Genomic DNA, 19,717 nt, shown 5'->3' on the forward strand with positions numbered 1-19,717 from the left:
CGTAGCCTGGTCCAAGTCATGAGGGAAGGCACCCCTCTCCAGGGCCTCTGTGTAGAGACCATAGAACTGAGGCAATAATAGGTCCTGGAATTTAGAGTCGTATTCTGCTGTGTACCCGTCTGGGCCGGGGATTTTGCCAGGCCTCAGTTTTGTGATGGCATCCTTGATTTCCTCTAGGGTTATGGGTTTGTCACATATGTTCTCATTATTCTAATGAGACTACTAGGTTCGGGCGGCAGAATCACCTGTACAGTGGGGGCACTGAGGCTGCTCCGCACCATGTGACACCTGTTGGCCTAACTTGAGTTTGTTCCGGCTAACTAGTAGTGCCTCATCTCCACCCAAGAGCAGGGATGATTAGGGCAACCAGGCGCATGACATAAATGACTCCTCAGGGGAATCGTGGTCACTCAGATCTCATCAGTTTCTCTCAGATACATTAGTCTCACATATGCAAGGACAATCAGAGGCAGAGTAAAGTTCAAAAAGGTTTTATTGAAGTATTTGCATCTTAGATAATAAAGCATGTATTGCAATAAGTAGGACAATGAAGCACAATAAGATGAAAATTGTGACATGGAGAGTAAAACACAAGTATAATGCTACCATATTGTCACTAGAGTTTGTAGAGAGCGCTCCTACCTAGGCTATGTTAGAGCACAGCATGTTAAGCTTCTAATTCTGCCCTTCAGTTTCCCCCTGGGAAGACAGCATCCCTCATACCTGAGCAAGAGGCCTGTAGCCTACATAAGCAGCTGTAGCGAAGCGGTCAGCAATCAGCATACAGTTGTGGTCATCTGACTGGAATCTCCCTCTAACATATATGGGTCAAAGTAGTGTTTTTTATATTAACCCAGCTGATGTTCCAAGAAGGGATCCCCACGTAAGAATGTGTGTTTCTGTGAACTTTGGAGACAAAGCGTACCACTTTTGCCGGCAAACTATCTTACTGCAGCCTTGAAAAAAGCACAGATTGAAAGAGATTTCTTGTTTAAGAACATAGTGCTGACCTAGGCGAAGAACAGCTAGATAGAGAAAATAAAACAAGACCGCAAATGCGGCTACTGTCAAAATAATATAACGAAGCTGTATAGAATATGTCTAGGTTAAAGTGCACAACGGCAGGCCTAGTTTACTGAGTTAATGTGCATAAAGCTATAGCTAAAATGGCTACACCCAAGCCATTTTAGCTATAGCCCTTGCCGGTTCAAAGGTGGTTCAAAGCCTAATTGAATATATGAAAGCTACTAAAATTCATCTTAAAGCATATATATATGGGAATGTCAATGATGACAAGTTAAAAGACCCTTGAGCATGTATTAAAAGGACAATTTAAAATGTTGATTGTGACCACAAGAAAGCCGAATTTCAAAAGTCAGAGTAATTTTTAAAGTTGCCAATTGAATCCGGGATAATTGAAGATAAGAAATCTTCCACTTCGTTAGGTGGTAAAGTAGGAAGTTCCCGGCCCAGGAAAACCAAGGAGTATTTGTGTTTCAAAGCCCGAGCTCCAGCCGCGGCAGCAGCATTCCGTGGTGTGCCCAACAGTGAGTTTAGAGCTGCTTGATCCACAAAGGGCAACTCATAAACAGCTTCTGTAGCAAACACACCCTCAATGTGCTTGTCTGGTAATGAGCCCTCAGCGAGAACATCAACAGATCAGCGTCCAATTAAAGAAAGCGCTCCGTAGAAAGACAAACTTTCAGTGCGCATTCAAAGGGGGAACCAGAGTAACCGAAACATGGGCTGCACGCAATGCAAAACTGGTCTGAATGATAGAGACCAGTCACACTCCAATCGCTCCAGGAGTGGTGCTCCAAAGTACTGCATCATGCGCTCACAACACAGCTGTGCTGGTGGAAGCACTTTCAGTCCTCCTCGCTGTAACTGGACAGCCATTGTACATAAAAAGTAGCAATAGCAGAATCCCACCTATTATAGCCAAAGTTATCGGAAATCCACCAAAAATACTGGAAAATATTGAGTGTATGGCTGAAGATATTAAGCCAAATATAGAGGAGAAAAGGTGTGAAGGAAACCAGAACCAACCGACTTAAAGAAATTTGCGATTCCAGTAGTACTGGACGCATTAAATATCCATCCCACGAGTTTACCTAAGTGTCTAGGAAAGTTAGTACTTAAAAGGGACTGTATCTCTGTGGATGACCTCGCAACCTGAAGTACATAGGTCTCGCGTGCAGATGTAAGCGCCACATGTTCTTGAAACAATAAAACCTTGAGTCTGCTCAACTTGTCAAAATTCACATTTGAAATAGCGATATGGGGCCAAATCTCAATACTTCCCTCTGTCGTGTAGGAGGAAAAAGTACATTCTTGCAGCATGCAACAGTTTTGGAGACCAACACGATATCAATTATTCCGGCTCACATCCCACAACAGCTTTCACTATTAAGGAGAACATAGCTGCCATTTGAGAGCACCTACAACATGGGTCTAATCAAGGAGACTGGGACTCTCTTCAGATAACAAGCCAAGTTTGCCGCCGAAGCGTTGCACACCACGTGCAAGGACTGCTGTTTACAAACCATCGAATGGCTGACAGAAGTCTTGCATTCACACCTCTTTCATGCCACTGAGACATTTGTACGAGAGGATTAGCTGCCACACCTCGTGGATGTATCTGTCTACTAGTCTTTCATATCTGCCCACTGGAATGTGTTTTAAGCAGGATATGAATTGAAGTGTTGAAATAGGCGGATTGTTGACCCCATGTATTAACCACTCAGCTGATGGTATTTCAGCCACAGTAAAAGGCAACTTTTCTAATTTCTCAATATTTAACATGACATAAGTTGCTTATTTTTTAGCCATTAGTTGTTGGCGTGTTAAATTACATGCAGAAAATATGTCCCGCGCTTATGTGTTGCCAGGGAACGCACCTGCTTTCAGTGCGTGTAGTGTCCAACCTAACTGCATAATGGATCTTAGTTGACTCTATCAATGGTGTAAAGCGGACATGTCGCTCTGTACTATGTCTATTGCAGAAAAAACAATGTTGTTTAAGGTGTATATTTGGTTGGACAGGGTATTAATCCCATTATCTACAACAGCTAATGCCTTCTGTAAATTTTCCTGATCTATTTGCCTTAAATGGGAAGCAGCTTCTTGTTGAGAAAGCTTCCAAATTTCATTATAGACTGCATATTCAAAGCGTTTTTTGCATTGCCTTCTGGGGCCTAACAGGAAATCCTGTAAATCAGTATTATTAGACAGGAGACTGAGGTGTTCTTTAACAGTATCTAGTGAGGAAATCTTCAGCCATTGTTGGCATAGTTTCCCTACACTGTATGTTGTTACTATACCCGTGTGTTCAGATGACACATAGTGAGGGTCAGACCTACTTCTCCTAAAACCCCCTGTGGAGTTTACAAAATGTTTATGACATCAATTGGTATCTATTGGCCACAATAAACACCCACCAAGACGCGAAAGTGAGGCATTAAGTGTGACATTTTGGACCCATTCATTGAGCTGATCTTCTGTTGTATTGATACATTTTTGCCAGTTGTAAAATTTTGCAGGGGCAGGAATACTGGGCGCATTCAAATCCTTAATTTTTGCCAAGCCTAAACAACTTGTCTGTTGTACAGTTTCATTCTAAAATATAATTTGAACAGGTATCAGGCATGCTCTAAACAAAGCTTCCTTTCCCCTTATTTGCCAATTTTTTGTTCCCCACACACTTTTTAAGTCAATCGAGTTCAACGAAAATTCATAGCCTTCTATTGGCAACCAGGAAACAAAGGAATTTGAATAAATTAATTTTGTATCTGTCAATAATATATGTACATTTTCCATAAATGGCAATTTGAAATAACATGACTCAGCATTCTTAACATTGTGCCCAGAAAAATATGTAATTTTTTCTGAATATATTTTAAAACTTCCTTGTGGGGAAGTTGGACAATGTTCCCATTGTGTGTAATTGAAGATAGTTTTCGGGGTACTTGCTCTGTGAATGAAATGGTGTCCATAATAATTATAACAGAGCATATCTCCATAGTTTTCTTTGGATTGATAAACATCCTAACTTTCGAATACAGTACAATACTGCAACTCACTCATCATAGAATCAACTGTTTTCACATCACAGTCATCAGAAACAACTCTGGGTATCATTACATCATTCATAGAAAGTTTAAACACATATGGTATTTGAATGACCGCCGCTGGGCCGCATATATCAAATGTGACTTTATCCCAAACACTCCCATCAAGAATTGGCACAGCAGAAACGTTCACGTACGACAAGTCTCTGCGGACCTTGTGAGAAGAGAAATGGGGTTTCAGGACCTCATCCACCAGTTCAACTGTTGATCGTTCAGGAAGGGAATGACCATTTATTAGTAGAAAGAAAGTAATAACAAAGCCAATCCAAAGGAGGAGAGCTCATATAGTCAAAGAAAGCCACAGATAGTTCCATGGGAAAATAAAGTAATTTGTTTTGAGCCAAATTATCAGCTTATGTGCTCTTGACAAATCAGAGGTAGAAAAGGCAGATGAGTCTGAAAAAGTGCCATTGACGTCGGCAAAGTATCCAGAAGCAGTTTGTGCAAAAACTGGAGTCGTGTTTGAAGGAGGAGAAGTAGTAGATGTCTCCCGCAGTGGCTCATAGTAAATGATGCCATCCGTTTGTGTAGAAGTTGAGTCGAATCGATCAGCATTTTCTGTGTTGCCTGTTGCAATAGATGTTAGTGGAACTAATGCAAGATCATTTTCCAGTCTCCCCAGGCTCGGAGAGGTGTCAGCATTGCTGCTCAAAACTTGTAGAGGGACATCCTGACCAGTAGTGAGAGGGATTCGGGAACTACTGGTTGTTCCTCTTCGTCTGCTGTGCAGGATCTGCCACATGGTGTAACTTGACTTTGTTGATGGAGACAAAGCGGTTTTCTTTAGAACCAGGCAGCAGTGATAGAATAACTGTTCTGGTACCGTGTATTCCCAGGACTGGAACAGGTGCACAATAAGAAGGACCAAACTCCTTTTTCACAGCATCTTTTTCACGTACTAGATCCCCAACCTTTGGAATCCAGCCGGTAGATGTTATTGGTACATCCTTAATTCCTAAGGAGGCACTACTGGCAGAAGCATTGGCATCTTGGAACTGTTGCAATTCCTGCAAGACAGTGACACGTTCATTTATGTCAGAGGGTGTTATAGTAATATTTGTATTTTGACCACTGACTTTGTGTTGCACCACTTTGCACTTGGCTTAGCTGTCCACCGTCACATTAGTGGTCACTAGTTACAGACTCCATTTTGTATTCAGCTCACCAGTTACAGACTCCATTTTGTATTCAGCTTAGCCTTAGATTCACTGCCACGTTAAAGGTGCAAGCAGTTTTCCGTACAAAACATGTTATGCAATGTGATTTCTACTCTGCGTGTTCTTTTCTCACCGAAGGGCTAGGATATAACGTGAAGGAGTCAGTTAGCAAGATAAGGATGTACTAGACTGATGTTTATGGTACAGCAGGGAACGGTTAAGTTTTGGCGAAGACACCTTGGGATTCTGGACAAGTTCCAACGTGTTTCTTTCAAAGCTTACCTAAAGTAGCCAGCATTTGTGAATACTTTTTGCACAGCTGGAGGGGTTTTTCCAGAAAGCTCCTTTCTCGTTTGTTTAAAATATATGAGACCCTGGTTGACAGTGGGAGATTCAGAGACCTCAATCAGGATTTAGACAGCAAATGTCTGATATATTTCCCGTGAGGGTGGAGATCTCTCTTTCTCGTTGCTGTCGAACTTGGGTCAAAAAACTTGCTGGCAGGAGAAAAATGAAGCACAGACAGGCACTATGGTGATGCATTTTTATTAATTATTTGCTTTGCATTGTAAATGAATATATATGTTTATATCAGTATAGGTTTTTGTATCCTTGCATGTATATATTTGCTGTTCATAGATTAAAGATTCTTTGTACATGGTCTTACTTCATTGTTGCACATTTTAAAAGTACACTTTTGGCTATACAGGCCTTCCTTCATGAGCCTTGCAAAAAGATATAATAAATGTCTTCTTCAGATTAAGAGGTGCATTCCAGAGAGTCTTTTCGACTCCTTTCAGTGTGTGTATTTTGGCTCAGTCAGCTGTAAAGAAAAACAGGTGTTTCTGCTGCCTCCACGCCAGGACCATCAAGATCTGGAACATACATTTGAGTTCCAAACAGGCACTCATATGAAGTACGACACCCCAGGGACCTTCTAGGCAGATTATTAAGTGCTCTCTGGACTCCATACGGGTGATTAAGCCAACTACGACCCGTACCTAGTACTCTGGCTGTTAGGGATTGCTTTAAATCTCGGTTTCGTTGCTCCACGACACTATTTCCCTTGGGATCAAATGGAGACGAGTAATGGAGTTGGACCCCTAACAAAGCCATGGCATCCCTGAATGCCCTTGAGGTGAAAGCAGAGCCCTGGTCCGAGTGGAAAGCCGGAACTGCATATGTGCCGATAAAGACTTGCTAATCTTTAATAATAGTCAGAGCGTCAGCCAAGCGTTGTGGCCACACCTATAGAAATCTGGACCAGGAGTCAACAGCGACTAGAATGTATTTGTATGCACTGTCAGGTGTCAAAGGACCGTAATGGTCCAGGTACACATATTGTAATGGTTTGTTTGAAATTAGGAGGGTTGTCTGCGTTGGGCATTTAACGGTGGACCCCTTAATTTGTTGGCAGATATCACAACAAAGGACACACTGCTTGGTCTGTTTGTATAGACCTGGCCACCAATAACGAGCCTGCAGCAATGATATTGTAGCCCCCACACCTGCATGGGCAGAAACCACTCCCTCATGCGTTGCTTTGATCAACTCTGGTCTTAGGTCTTTATTGGGAATTACTCATTCTCCCACGCCTGGTATTTTTACTTCAGCGCCAGGGAAGCCTCCCATCCGGTAGGAATATTTAGAGGGATATCCTTTAGGCAAAGGTGTGCCGTCAGCCGAGGCTTGCACAGCAGCCAGTATTTCATCATTCGGTTTCGTTCTATAACGAGTTACTGCAGCAACAGAAGCCATAGCTACTGCTGATTTGGCTGCTTCATCAGCCAGTGTATTTCCAGCAACGTGTATTTCAACACACTGGTGTCCAAGTGTATGTACAACATGGTCATTTGGTAGCGTTTCCTTCAGATCCGCTACTTTCCCCCACAGAAGTCTGTGTTTGATGGTATTACCTTTGGACTCTCTGAACCCATTCTGGCGCCAATATTGCAGATATTCATTGAAGGACTGGACACATTAGTATGAATCACAGATAATCAGTGTTAGCTGGTCAGGATCCCTATGTTCCAGTGCCATCACCGGAGTCTTTAGCTCTGCTAGTTGTGCAGTGCAATCCCCTAAGGTTTGCGTAAAGGTATGTTGGTAATAGAATTTACTACCTTACATATAGCTGCTTAAGACTGCACAAGCAGTGGAGTATTGATGCTTTGTGCCTATAGCAGGTTCTGCTGAGCCATTGGTATACATGACTCTTTGATATTGATCAATAGGTAATGTATTTGCCAGCACTGGGTATTCTAGATCATATTGCAAAAATTCTTGAGTTTGTAACTTTGGGTCGAAAATATAGTCAACATCAGTGGCTGACAGAGACGTTGCCCATTGGATCCAACGTGGATGTAATGCTTTAGTGTTTGTAGCGCTGGCTTTGGTAACAGCCTTGAGGGCTGGGATTGGGGATACAACAATAATGTGTTTCCCCTACGCTAGTTGTCTTTCTTTAATGACAGCCATCTGAACAGCAGTGAGAATTTTCTCAGTTGGAGCAAAACGTTGTTCTGCTCTTGAGTACCAATGTGATTTGTATGCAATCAGGACTGTCTCTCCCTCATTGAATGTTACATAGGTGAAACCAATGGTGCCAGCAACTACTGTGATGACCAGATGTTTTTTATTGCCCCTGGTGTGTAGGTGTTGTGCTGAAAGCATGTCTTGTTGCAATGCTCTGAGAATACGTGTGTGTTCGACTGTCCAGGGTTTACTGGAAAAGTCAGGACGTGTCAAGTCATATAAGGGCTTGATGTGTGATGCATAATCTGGAACGTATGTTCTGTCAAAATTTAGAAAAGCGAATAGTGATTGGAGTTTTTTTAATCATATTCAGAGGTTGTAACTGTGAGCATTTTTCTAAGAATTGTGGCGCTAGGCTCTTTGCTTCACTTGATAATTTGTATCCCAGAAACAGGACACTAAGGAAGGCTATTTTTGCGTTTTTTGTTTTGTTGAATTTATAGTTGAATTTGGCAAATCCTACAACAATGCGGGCTACCCGTCTTAGAAGCTGCTGCAGTTCATCGTCCGTAAGGTAGATATCATCTACATAGGACAATGCTTCAGGGTCAGTGTTGTGCAATATTGAGGTTAAACGAGCAGACAACAGTCCTCGATTGTTCATGTACCCCTGTGGTAAACAACAGAATTTTTTTCTGGGAGCCTAGTGCACTGAAACTTGTTAGGGCTGTACTCTCAGGCGCTATATTTTGGCAGAAGAAGCCAATAGAAATATCCAATGTTGTTTTGTATTTTTTTGCGTACTATGGTATTTATAAGTGTTGTGCTATCTGAGTTTTGTATAGCAATCGTGCATGTGTGACTTTTAAGTGCCTGTAGTCTAAGACTATTTTGTATGAATGGTCCGGTTTAGCTACAGGGAATATAGGATTATTCAGTGGTGAGACACAGGGTCTGATTGCACCCTGGTACTCTAGTTGTGTGAGGATTTCCCTCACAGGTGCTTTAGCACCATATTTTATTGGGTATTGGGGTTGAGGTTGGGGTTGATTTTTTATTGGATTTACATGATAGGGGGAATCTTTATCCTTCCCTATGTGGTTGTGATAAAACGCGGGTGCCTGCGCCAATGCCTAATCATTGGCGTAGGATTCTGCGAGCTCATCAGGAACAAGAGGCGAGAAAAAATGTTTGATAATCTCTTCCCTGTATGGGCAAGTACGGATGAATTCAGGTGGCCTATCCTTTTCAGCCAGAAAAATAACATAAATGTTAACAACGCTATCCCAAAAGATTGCGTCAGCTGTGCGTTCAATGTCTCCTTCTAACTGTATTGTTACTTTGTACATTCTGTCAGGCGTAGAAACATGCATGTCCGCAGTTTCAACTTGTAAAAAGTGATCAGTTGCTTTCACCTTCAGATGCTCTTGAAGATTCCGGCGAACTATTGTGGCCGTTGCTGCACTGTCTAGCAGAGCTAGTACCCAGGTCATGGTCTTCAATAGAGCCCTCATCCTGAGTGGCATGACGAATCACTACTGCTGCCTCTTTTTTTTCCTTTTTAAATTGGGGTTTTTGTTGGGGAAGTTTCTCTCCTTTTTTAACAGAAACTTCTGTTGAGAGTTGTGATTCCTGTCTCGCTTTTACGTACTCAGTTCTTGGCTCTGACCACCCACCTCTATCACTGCGTTTTTCCGGTGAGTCCTGAAAGGAACAAGATTGGCGTGTACCAGTATATTGATATCTGTTAGGTGTTTTTAGATTATCTCTATTTCTGAGATTATATCTATTCTGAGGGGTCTCCGAATGCGGAGATTCTCCCCTTTCCCTTTTTAGGTGTTTGTTGTTTCTTATCCCAGCGTTTTTTAGAACCCTCAGGTGCTTGCTTAGTAGAATCTTTATGAGATTTACCATGAAATTGTGGTTTTGTGGGTATGGCCCCCAGACTATCTCGACCAATACTAGAATAGGTCTCTGCGATAATGTTTCGCAGCTCACGTTCTTGATCCTGTGGAGGAACGTCCCGGAGCTGCATATGTACTCCTAGTGCAACTGCTTCCCCTTTAAGGTTACTTAATATAATTGAAGATACAGTGGCAACATTTCCCATTAGTTGCATCCCCAAGTCTAGGGCCGGGGCAGCCCCGTATTCATCTTGAAAAGGTTTTAACATTTCCAGAGGATTGGCTGGTGTCGGTTTACCGTGGGCAGAAGTATACAGCGTGGCAAATACTGTGCTCCAAGTATTGCAGTTATCTACTGTTGGAACCATCCCAAATGGAAAGCACATAGTTAATATTATATGCTTATCCTGAGGTCCCGTATGGGGAAATACTGCTTCCAGTGCATTTAATTTTTTAGCTAACCATAACGGAATCTGTTCCCGTTTACTGGGTACCTTACCCATAATCGAATGTACAGTCGCAGGATTAATGCCTGGTGGTGCTGCATGTGGTTGCGCTGGGGAAGCACGTGCTGGGTTTGTATTTAATGTTAGCATTACAAACTGTACTAATAGTCTGTTTATTGCCGTAAGTTCAGAATATAAGCGGCGAACCTCCGCTACCGTCAAGGTTGCTGCATCAGGGTGCGGTGTATATGTGGCCAATTAAGGCCAGGTAGGACCATCATTACTTAGAGGACCTAACCTAATGTTTAAGACTGTATGTGGCAGGGTGCCATCAAGCCAATTATTATGGTCTTGATAAGATAGAGGTATCTCTAAATATGCATAAGCTCTATATTGTGCAGGTATGTTTTCAGGTGTATAGTGGTGAAATGTATTTGTGTTCCCATCAACTGCTGGAAATGTGACCCAAGAATAGAAAATTTCTGTTCTGTATGTTGCATGAGCTTCAACAACAAATGTTACTGGACCCCCATGGGCCGTTAGGCCATGTGCCAATAAATGTGCTGTAAGTGGTGGTCTCATATTAACTGCAATTGTTACCCATTGCGGGTTCACCATGGTTAATGGTAAATATTGTTCAGAGATAAGCACACCAAATGGTGATTATCCTTTTATGGTTCAAGCTTGAACAACCTACAGCATTAGTTAGGTACTCCGTACTTAGCTGAGGAGGGAAAATCCTCAAAACCACAGACGTCTCCGTAAATAGTACTGAGGTGTCTTTGCATGTAGTAAGACAGAGATAATCAGGAGGACCCGAAAATTAGTGCCTGGCCAAACGTTGGTGGCACCATGTCGCGTAGGTTGTCATTATTCTAATGAGACCACTGGATTGGGGCGGCAGAATCACCTGTACAGCCGGGGACTGAGTCTGATCCCGCACCAGGTGACACCTGTCGGCCTAACCCGAGTTTGTTCCGGCTAACTAGTAGTGCCTCATCTCCACCCAAGACCAGGGATGATTGGGGCAACCGGGCGCATGACATAAATGAATCCTCAGGGGAATCGTGGTCCCTCAAATCTCATCCGTTTCTCTTAGGTACGTTAGTCTCACATATGCAAGAACAATCAGAGGCAGAGTAAAGTTCAGTAAGGTTTTATTGAAGTAACTGCATCTTATATAATAAAGCATTTATTGCAATAACTAGGACAATGAAGCACAATAAGATTAAAACTGTGACAAGGAGAGTAAAACACAAGAATAACGCTATCATATTGTCACTAGAGTTTGAAGAAACAGCTCCTATCTAGCTATATTAGAGCACAGCATGTTAAGCTTTTAATTCTGCCCTTCAGGTTCCCCCTGGGAAGACATCATCCCTCATACCTGAGCAAGAGGCTGTAGCCTACATAAGCAGTTGTAGCATAGAAATCAGCATACAGTTGTGGTCATCTGACTGGAATCTCCCTCTAACATACATGGGTCAAAGTAGCGTTTTTATAATAAACCAGCTGATGTTCCATGCTGTGAACATTGGAGACAAAGCATACCACTTTTGCTGGCAACCTATCTTACTGTATCCTTGAAAGAAATCACAGAGTGAAAGAAATGTCTTGTTTAAGAACATAGTACTGACCTAAGTGAGAACAGCTAGATAGAGAAAATAAAACAAGACCGCAAATGGGGCTAATGTCAAAATAATATAATAAGCTGAATAAAATATGTATCAGTTAAAGTGCACAACAGCAGGCCTAGTTTTCTGAAGTAACGTGTATAAAGCTATAGGTAAAATGGCTACAAAACAGGGTCATCAAGACTTTTACTAACTGGGGCCGAGAGGGCCAGCATATCTATGTCATCTAACAGTGGCATCTGCTGTTCAATGGTGGGTCTGGGCGCCGCAGTGTACACAATACTGTGCGAATCTGTCAGCTATGTCCTGGGGGGCTTTATGGGCTGTCCCGAGGTTGAATATTATTTCGGGGATTTCACCCGCGCCACCATTGGTCTAGTTGCCAGCCAGTAAAGGAGCTTGCTGTTCTTGTCACTACAGCCATATATCTGGGCCTGGGATGCCCTCCAGATCTGGTTCTGATTTCCTATCTCACCATCTCCAAGGCTTGCCTGTGGTCCACCCCTCCTCCTACCAGCACTTTGCGTTCCAACTGGAGTGCCTGGGCCTCAAGAGACATAATATGGGCCTGTCTCTTCCGCCCCAGCCGCCGTAAAAGGCCTTTGGCATGTCCACGAATTGTGGCCTTGCTCGTAGCCCAGAGTGTAATTTGAGATTGGACCGCTCCCTTATTGTCACGGAAGTAGTATTCGATCTCTTTGTGGAGGTCAGTACAGTAGGCCTCTATAGGAAGCTGGCTATGTGTGTACTATATCAAAATGAGATATAGTGTGCACAGAGTCCAGGGATTACCCAAGAGGCTTGACAGAGGCAATAATAGATAATACTAATGCTCTATTTGTGGTAGTGTGGTCGAGCAATTAGGCTTATCAGAGGGTAGTGTTAAGCATTTGTTGTACACACACAAGCAATAAGTGAAAACACATATTTAATGATTTAACTCAGCCCAATAGGTTTTTATATAGAAAAATATTATTTTGTTAATTTATTTCTAGAACCACAAGATTCATTTAGGAGGTAAGTACCTTAAATGAAAGGTACTTTACACAGTAATGCATAGAACTTTGAATGGAATCAACAATGTACACAGTTTTCTTTAAAATGGCAAAAAGCTATAAAGCTATATCAAAAGTGGACACTGCAATTTTCAACAGTTCCTGGGGGAGGTAAGTAAAGTTAAGTTTCTGAGGTAGGTACCACAATTACCGGTTCAGTGTCTAGGGTATAGGTAGCCCACTGTTGGGGGTCAAAGGTACCCCAAACACCACGCAACACAAGTCCGGTCAGGTGCAGAGGTCAAACAGGAGCCAAAATAACATGGGCGCCTATGGAGACAGGTGGTACTCCGGTTCCAGACTGCTTGCAGGTAAGTACCCGCGTTGTCAGAGGACAGACCAGAGGGGGTTTGGAGGAGTACTGGAGGGGCTCCAAGTAGACACAAAAACCACACCCTCATCGGCACGGGGCGGCGGGGTGCAGTGTACAAACAGGGTATCGGGTTCTCAATAGAACTTTGAGGGACCCGAGGGTCACTTAGGCACTGCAGGCAGGGCACAGGAGGGCCTCTCGGGCAAGCCACCGACTGAGCAAGGGTGAGGGCCGCCTGCTGGCTGTTGCTGCACCGGTGGTCGGTTTCTCACAGGCCTGGGGGCTGCGGGTGCAGTGCTTCTCGAGATGTCAGATATATTCGTCCCAGGCAGTCGCGGTCAGGTGGGTCCTTGGGATTCCTTCTGGAGGTGTTGTCGTGGGGGTGCAGAGAGGTCAGCTCAAGGTGGACACGTCATCGGAATCGTCTGGGGGTCCTTTCTGGATAGTTGGTTTCTCTGGACACAGGCCAGGGTGTCAGGGCAGAGTAGTTGGACTCACGCTTCTGGAGTGAGGTGATAGTCCCTTTAAAGAGGTTGCTTGGTCTTTTCTTTGGACAGGTCCGCTGTTCACTGGAGTTTTTTGGTCCTCGGTGAGGCAGGCAGTTCCCTGGAGGCTTTTCAGGGGTCGCTGGTCCTGCAGGATGCGTTGCTTCTTTTTTTCTTGCAGCTTTTCGAAGCAGGAGACGGGCCAGTAGGGCTGGGGCTGAGGCAGTTGTTGTCTCCTTCTCTTCTCTGCAGGGTTTTCAGCTCAGCAGTTGTTCTTCTTTCTTAAAGTCGTCAGGAATCTGACTAGCTTGGTTCAGGGAGCTCTTAAATACAAGATTTAAGGATGTTTTTAGGGGTTAGAGTGCCGTGGCTACTGTCCCTGAGGGTGGCTACACCCTCCTGGTGCCTACTCCCTTTGGGAGGGGAGCACATTCCTATCCCTAATGGTCCCTGTCCTCCAAACCAGATGGAGGATTCTGCAAAGAGGTGGGGTCAGTTCAGCTCTGAACACCTTAGGGGTGGTCCTGGCTGAAGTGGTGACTCCTCCTTGTTTTTCCTAATAATCCCTCTGGAGTTGCTGCCAAAAGTGGGGCTTCTTTGGGGGCTGGGCATCTCCACTAGCTGGAGTGTCCTGGGGCATTGTAACACGAAGCCTGAGCCTTTGATGCTCACAGCTAGGTGTTACAGTTCCTGCAGGGAGTAGGTGTGAAGCACCTCCACCCAGTGCATTCTTTGTTTCTGGCCTCAGAGAGCACAAAGGCTCTCACCCGAGGGAGTCAGAAACTCATCTCTCAGTGGCAGGCTGACACCGACTAGTCAGTCCTGCACTGAAGGATTGGATAACCTAAGGGGGGCATCTCTAAGATGCCCTCTGTGTCCATTTTTTTTTTATAAATCCAACACTGGCATCAGTGTGGGTTTCTTATTATGAGAAGTTTGATACCAAACCTCCCAGTATTCAGTGTAGCCATTATGCAACTGTGGAGTTCGTTTTGACAAACTCCCAGACCATTTATTTAATATGGCCACACTGTACTTACAATGTCTAAGAATGGACTTAGACACTGTAGGGGCATATTGCTCATGCAGCTATGCCCCACCTGTGGTATAGTGCACCCTGCCTTAGGGCTTTAAAGCCTGCTAGAGGGGTGACTTGCCTATGCCCCAGGCAGTGTTTTGTGTGCATGGCACCCTCTGGGAGATGCCATGTCAACTTTGCCTTTTTCTTCCCACCAACACACACGATCCGCCATGGCAGTGTGCATGTGTTAGGTGAGGGGTACTTTAGGGTGGCACAACACGTGCTCCAGCCCTTGGGGACCTTCCCTGGTCACAGGGCCCTTGGTACCACTGGTACCTTTTACAAGGGACTTATCTGTGTGCCAGGGGTGAGCCAATTTGGGGAAACAATGGTACATTTTTAGTGAAGGAACACTGGTGCTGGGGCCCAGTTGGCAGGGTCCCAGCACACTCTGTCAAGTCAGCATCAATATCAGGCAAACAGTCGGGTGGGGGTAACTGCAAAAAAGAGCCATTCTCCTACAGCCTCGTCTTGTAAAAACCATGCATTGATGAGCCACATAGGCCTTCGCCTACTATCAGGGTGGCCTATGGTCAAAGAGATTGGAGCATGGTCGGAGAGGCCGCGGGCGACTATTTGGACCTGGGTGACTAGGCAAAGGTCAGTGGCAGGGGTAAGAATCATATCTATACGGGCGTGAGTGTGAAATGCAGCTGAATTGTGGGTGTATTGCCGGTGGTGAGGGTGCCATCTGCCACGTGTTGCAGAGGCCAGTGCCCGCAATCCATTTATTAAGAGATAGAGAACACCTACGGAGTGCATCAGACAGGGGGTCCGTGATGTCAAGAGTCGGATCTAAGACTGCATTCATATCTCTGCCTGTGACAGTAAATCCCATGTGCACCTGCCCTAGTAGGGTGGTAAGAGTATGGAGAAACTTGTCCAGCTCCTTAGGGGTGGCATATATACTGAGTAGATAGATATTGTGTCCATCTACCCTACCCATCAGGGCCACGAATGTCCCTTGTGGGTCCAACCATGTCTGCTGTAGCACCGGGGGGTAGTCGCGGTGTAAAAGTATTGCCACCGTTCTGGCTCCCCATGTGTACCCTGAGTGATAAACCTGGTCAAAGCCATAACTGACCAGAAACGGGCATGTGGACCCCATCAGATATGTTTCCTGGAAAAGTAGGATAAAGGGGCAGAGGCGCTGCATGTGATGGAGCACAGCTGTTCTTTTAATTTTGTCAAGGAGCCCGTTAACGTTCCACAAGACCACAGTGGTGGGTGCCATATGGTGTTGAGGAAAGGGGTGCTTCCCAGCATTACTTGTGGAGCTGGGGACACAGGGTGCTTGTCTGCATGGGCCATTGTGAGGGGTGGAACCTGCACACGTGTAGTGTCTGTGAGACTTGAGTGCATCTTCCCACTTGTGACATCAAGGTGTAAAAGGGCATAAAACAAACAACAGTATAACAATTCAGCTGTACATTGGTAAATCCCTCCCAACTCCCCCACATACCACCCCTTCCAACTTGAAGAAGCATCTTTCGACCCATAAAGCCCAACAAAACCAAAAGAAGGGTGTGAAGTTGTGGACTCCTCCAGTGAGTGGGGTCTAATTTGCACGTTACTGGTGGACCCATGTGGAGCACGCTGCCATCATGCAGAATAGTCAAATAGGTGGGGTTTGACTCAGCCTTTCACTCTCCTTTGGAGGCATCTGCCCCCGAGGTTCCATCTCATGGGAGGTCTCCCTCTGCCATGGGGGCGACGGAGAGGGGGGCCCCCACACTGAGAGACCATGAAGACCTCTGGGACCGACGCCTTCTGCAGTGAGAGCCAGCATGGGAGGGCCCAGTAAGACTGTACTCCCTCATGGCCATCCTGGGTATGCTGACAGGCCCCTGCCCGGAGGGAAGGGAGGATCCTGCAGCACCCCCTCAGAGTGGTCTCTTCCCCGTCGCCCATTCCCGGGCTGACTACATTGAGTCAAAAAAGTGTGTCTCACCTGCATGCAATACCTTAAGGCGAGCCAGGAAGAGTAGCATATATTTCAGATGCAGCGCCTTCAGTTTTTGTTTCACCTGCTCGTAAGAGTGCCGTATGGCCTGAACCGCCCGAGAGTAGCCTGGAAAGATCAAGATCGTCGCGTTCTGAAAGTGGAGCTCTTACTGAGCCCGAGCCTCACGGAGAAAGACGTCCCAGTAGTTGAGGAAGCGGGCAATAAGTGCCCTGGGTGGCACCCCGGCCGGGGCCTAGCAGAGAGAGCTCTATGTGCACGCTCAATGGCAAACCACCACATCTCCAGAAACCCGACAGGGCCAGGGCCGTCAATTGTCTCCCGGAATCCCATAAATCACAGGTTATTTTGTCTTGAACTGTTCTTGGCATCGTCTTCACACTGCTGTAGCTCGTGGGGGTGAGTTAGGAGGCAGGACACCTTGGTCTTAAGATCCAGAACCTCGTCTTCCACTGTGGATAAGCGTGTTTCTGTCTTGGTGAGTCGTGCCAAGGCATTTTTAATATCCTGTTCCAGCAGCACCATGTCTTCCCTCACCTCTCTGATTTTGTCCTCGGGCACTGCCTGAGAGGAATGTTTGGTTCTTAGGAACTTGTTGGGTCCCCATTGTTCTCTTCTGCTAGGGCAAGGGCCCCCATTGCGTCACCCCCCGGAGCACCAGCTGGAGTCGTAAATCTACGGATGCGAGTTTGGGAGGAAGGCTTCGCCTGTTTGTCTTTCCCCATGGTGTAGGGAAGATTAGCGACAGGTATTTTGAGTTCCATGGAGCACCGCTGGGGCCTCTCTGAGTTTCAATTCTGTGGTGTATAGACCTTAAAGCAGTACTTCTATCAATAACTGGGGAGTGGTTACCAGCGAGCAAAGGTCCAGCGGGCAGGCCCAGCAGTTTTTCTCTTGTGTTCCTTTGGGCCTTGGAGTACTCCGTTGGATATGGGTCTGATATGCCTCCCACCACCAGGCCAAGAGGCTGCCAGGAGGTCCCACTGCCCCGAGCTACGTTTCTCACGCGTCCTAATGCCCCCAGCCAAGCAGCTCACCTGTGCCCAGTGTCAGTGCGGGGTTTCTGCCTCAGGCGATCCGTCTCAAATGCCTCTGCCGCACAAGAAGCCCGGGTGGGGGGGGGCTCAGGCCGAGTCCTAAGTTGTGAGCCTCTGTCGCTGCCCGAGTCCAGTCCTCACCAACAGGGCTCCGCCGTTCACTGTTCTCACCCTCTGCATCTCCGCATCACCCGAGGTGCCCAGGGAATCAGCAGGCCCAGGGGGCCCGCCACCTATCCGCGTCGCAGCGGATCACCAAATGCAGGCTGGGGGGACTGGGCCGATACCACGTTTAGCACAGCTCCAGGGCCCCTACGCGCCCAGTTGTCGTGTGCGGAGGCAGCGCCACTCAGTGCCGGCCAAGGCCTAGTGGGCGTCCGTCAACTTGCTCACCCGCCGTCCGGGCTTCGTGACAGCCTGGGTCTTTATGGCCAGCGGGGGGCTGCGATGTCCTCCTTTTCGTCCATGGCTCTCCCACACCAGGACAAGGATTCCAATGCCTGTCCGATGGGCCCCCATTCTGCACCATTCTCCGGAAAAATTAAGATGGCACAACCTTTCTACCCTGGAGAGGGCTTGCGGACCACCCAGGGGTGTGTCCTTGTTAATGAGCAGTTCCCTTCTACCTAACTACACCATTCTGGTTCTAAGACCAGCTTCACTCTTCCAGTTTATGGCGACAGGATGGCAGGAGTGTATCCTGTGACCAAAAGGCTCCCCTTCCCCAGGTCTCAGTTCAAACTAAACTATGAATGGGGAGGCCTAAACCTAGTCCCTTTCAATCTAATGAAGTTCCTGGACCCTCCGAAGGTCAGAGATAAGCTAAGCAGCATACCTCACATCTAGGCCATCCAGCCGTTGTTCCGCCCCTAAGAGCAGTTTCACATCTACCCAGGAGGTGAAAAACGGTCAGGGAGAGCAGCCTATATATATATTTTCACTTTAAAAACCAAAGGTTTCAAGGATGTTTTAGTTAGGTTCTGAATTTACTTGTACAAAAACAGAGAAATTCAGAAGTTATTCTTAGTTATTGCAAGTAACTATAATTTGCGGCCTAAAGCAACTATAACTCTTGCCCCGCCATGCACAGTTTAATCTTTAATAATTTGATTTCTAATGTTTCAGTGATATTTTTATTGAGGTTCTAAAAGTTGTCATGAGTGTTGTAATATCTGGGATAATTAGCAGAGCATGGCGAGGCCGTGAGTTATAGTTACTTGAAATAACTCTTAACTATACCTGATGAATTTCTGCGAGTAAATTCAGAACCTAAATATAACGTCCTTGTAACCTTTGTTTTTTAAGTGAATTTCTAAGGTTTTTATGATTCCATTTCCAAACATAACATCCCTGTAACCTTTTTTTCAATTAATTTCTATGTCTTTTTTTATTGTAAAGCAATTCTCATTATGATACTTTAATCCAACTACCGCAGGGCCCGGCCAACCCGCTATAACCACCCAACCCCACGCTGCGACCAGTTCCTGTGGCGAACCCCCTAATCACTCTGCCATGCGCAGCATGAGTTGGCCGTAGGGCCTGTCTCTCTGGGTTTGTGAATATCTGTGAGAGGGTGTCTGGCTGGGTGTGAGAGTTGGTTGTGAGAGGGTTAATGTGGGTGTGAGGGTGTGTGAATGTGCTCCAACAGGTGAAAGATGAATTCATCTCCACAAAGGATTTCAGATCGTTTTTCTATATGGAATTGCGGAATAAACGCACTTGCTTAGCCTTCACCAAGCCCAAGAATTAGTATTGTTTGTCCTTTCCAGAAGTGGAGCTTCAACTGGGACTCCTGCCACGTTTATATTTGTAAGTGCTTCAGTTTTGCCCAAAATGTCTGTCCATGTGGAGCACTTTCTACTGGTTAGTTATTGCTTCCTCATTGGTTGAATGTCCAGTCGGGGGCTGGAGGGGGTACTCGCGTGGCCCCCGGCCGATTTCACCCCAAGGACTCCAGGGCTGGCCTTAATCTTAATGTTTTTTTGTAGAAATTTGGATTTCCTTTCATTTCTCTTGAACTTCTGAACGGATTTACCT

General features: G+C 45.6%; 1 protein-coding gene across 2 annotated transcripts in view; it reads left to right on the plus strand.

Annotated features, from left to right (window-relative positions):
• Window positions 1-19,717, plus strand: part of TBCK (TBC1 domain containing kinase) — a 1,319,282-nt gene that overhangs the window by 823,346 nt on the left and 476,219 nt on the right. The gene's annotated exons all lie outside the window — the stretch shown is intronic.

The sequence above is a fragment of the Pleurodeles waltl genome, chromosome 1_2 (genome assembly GCF_031143425.1).
Source record: "Pleurodeles waltl isolate 20211129_DDA chromosome 1_2, aPleWal1.hap1.20221129, whole genome shotgun sequence".
Classification (NCBI taxonomy): domain Eukaryota; kingdom Metazoa; phylum Chordata; class Amphibia; order Caudata; family Salamandridae; genus Pleurodeles; species Pleurodeles waltl.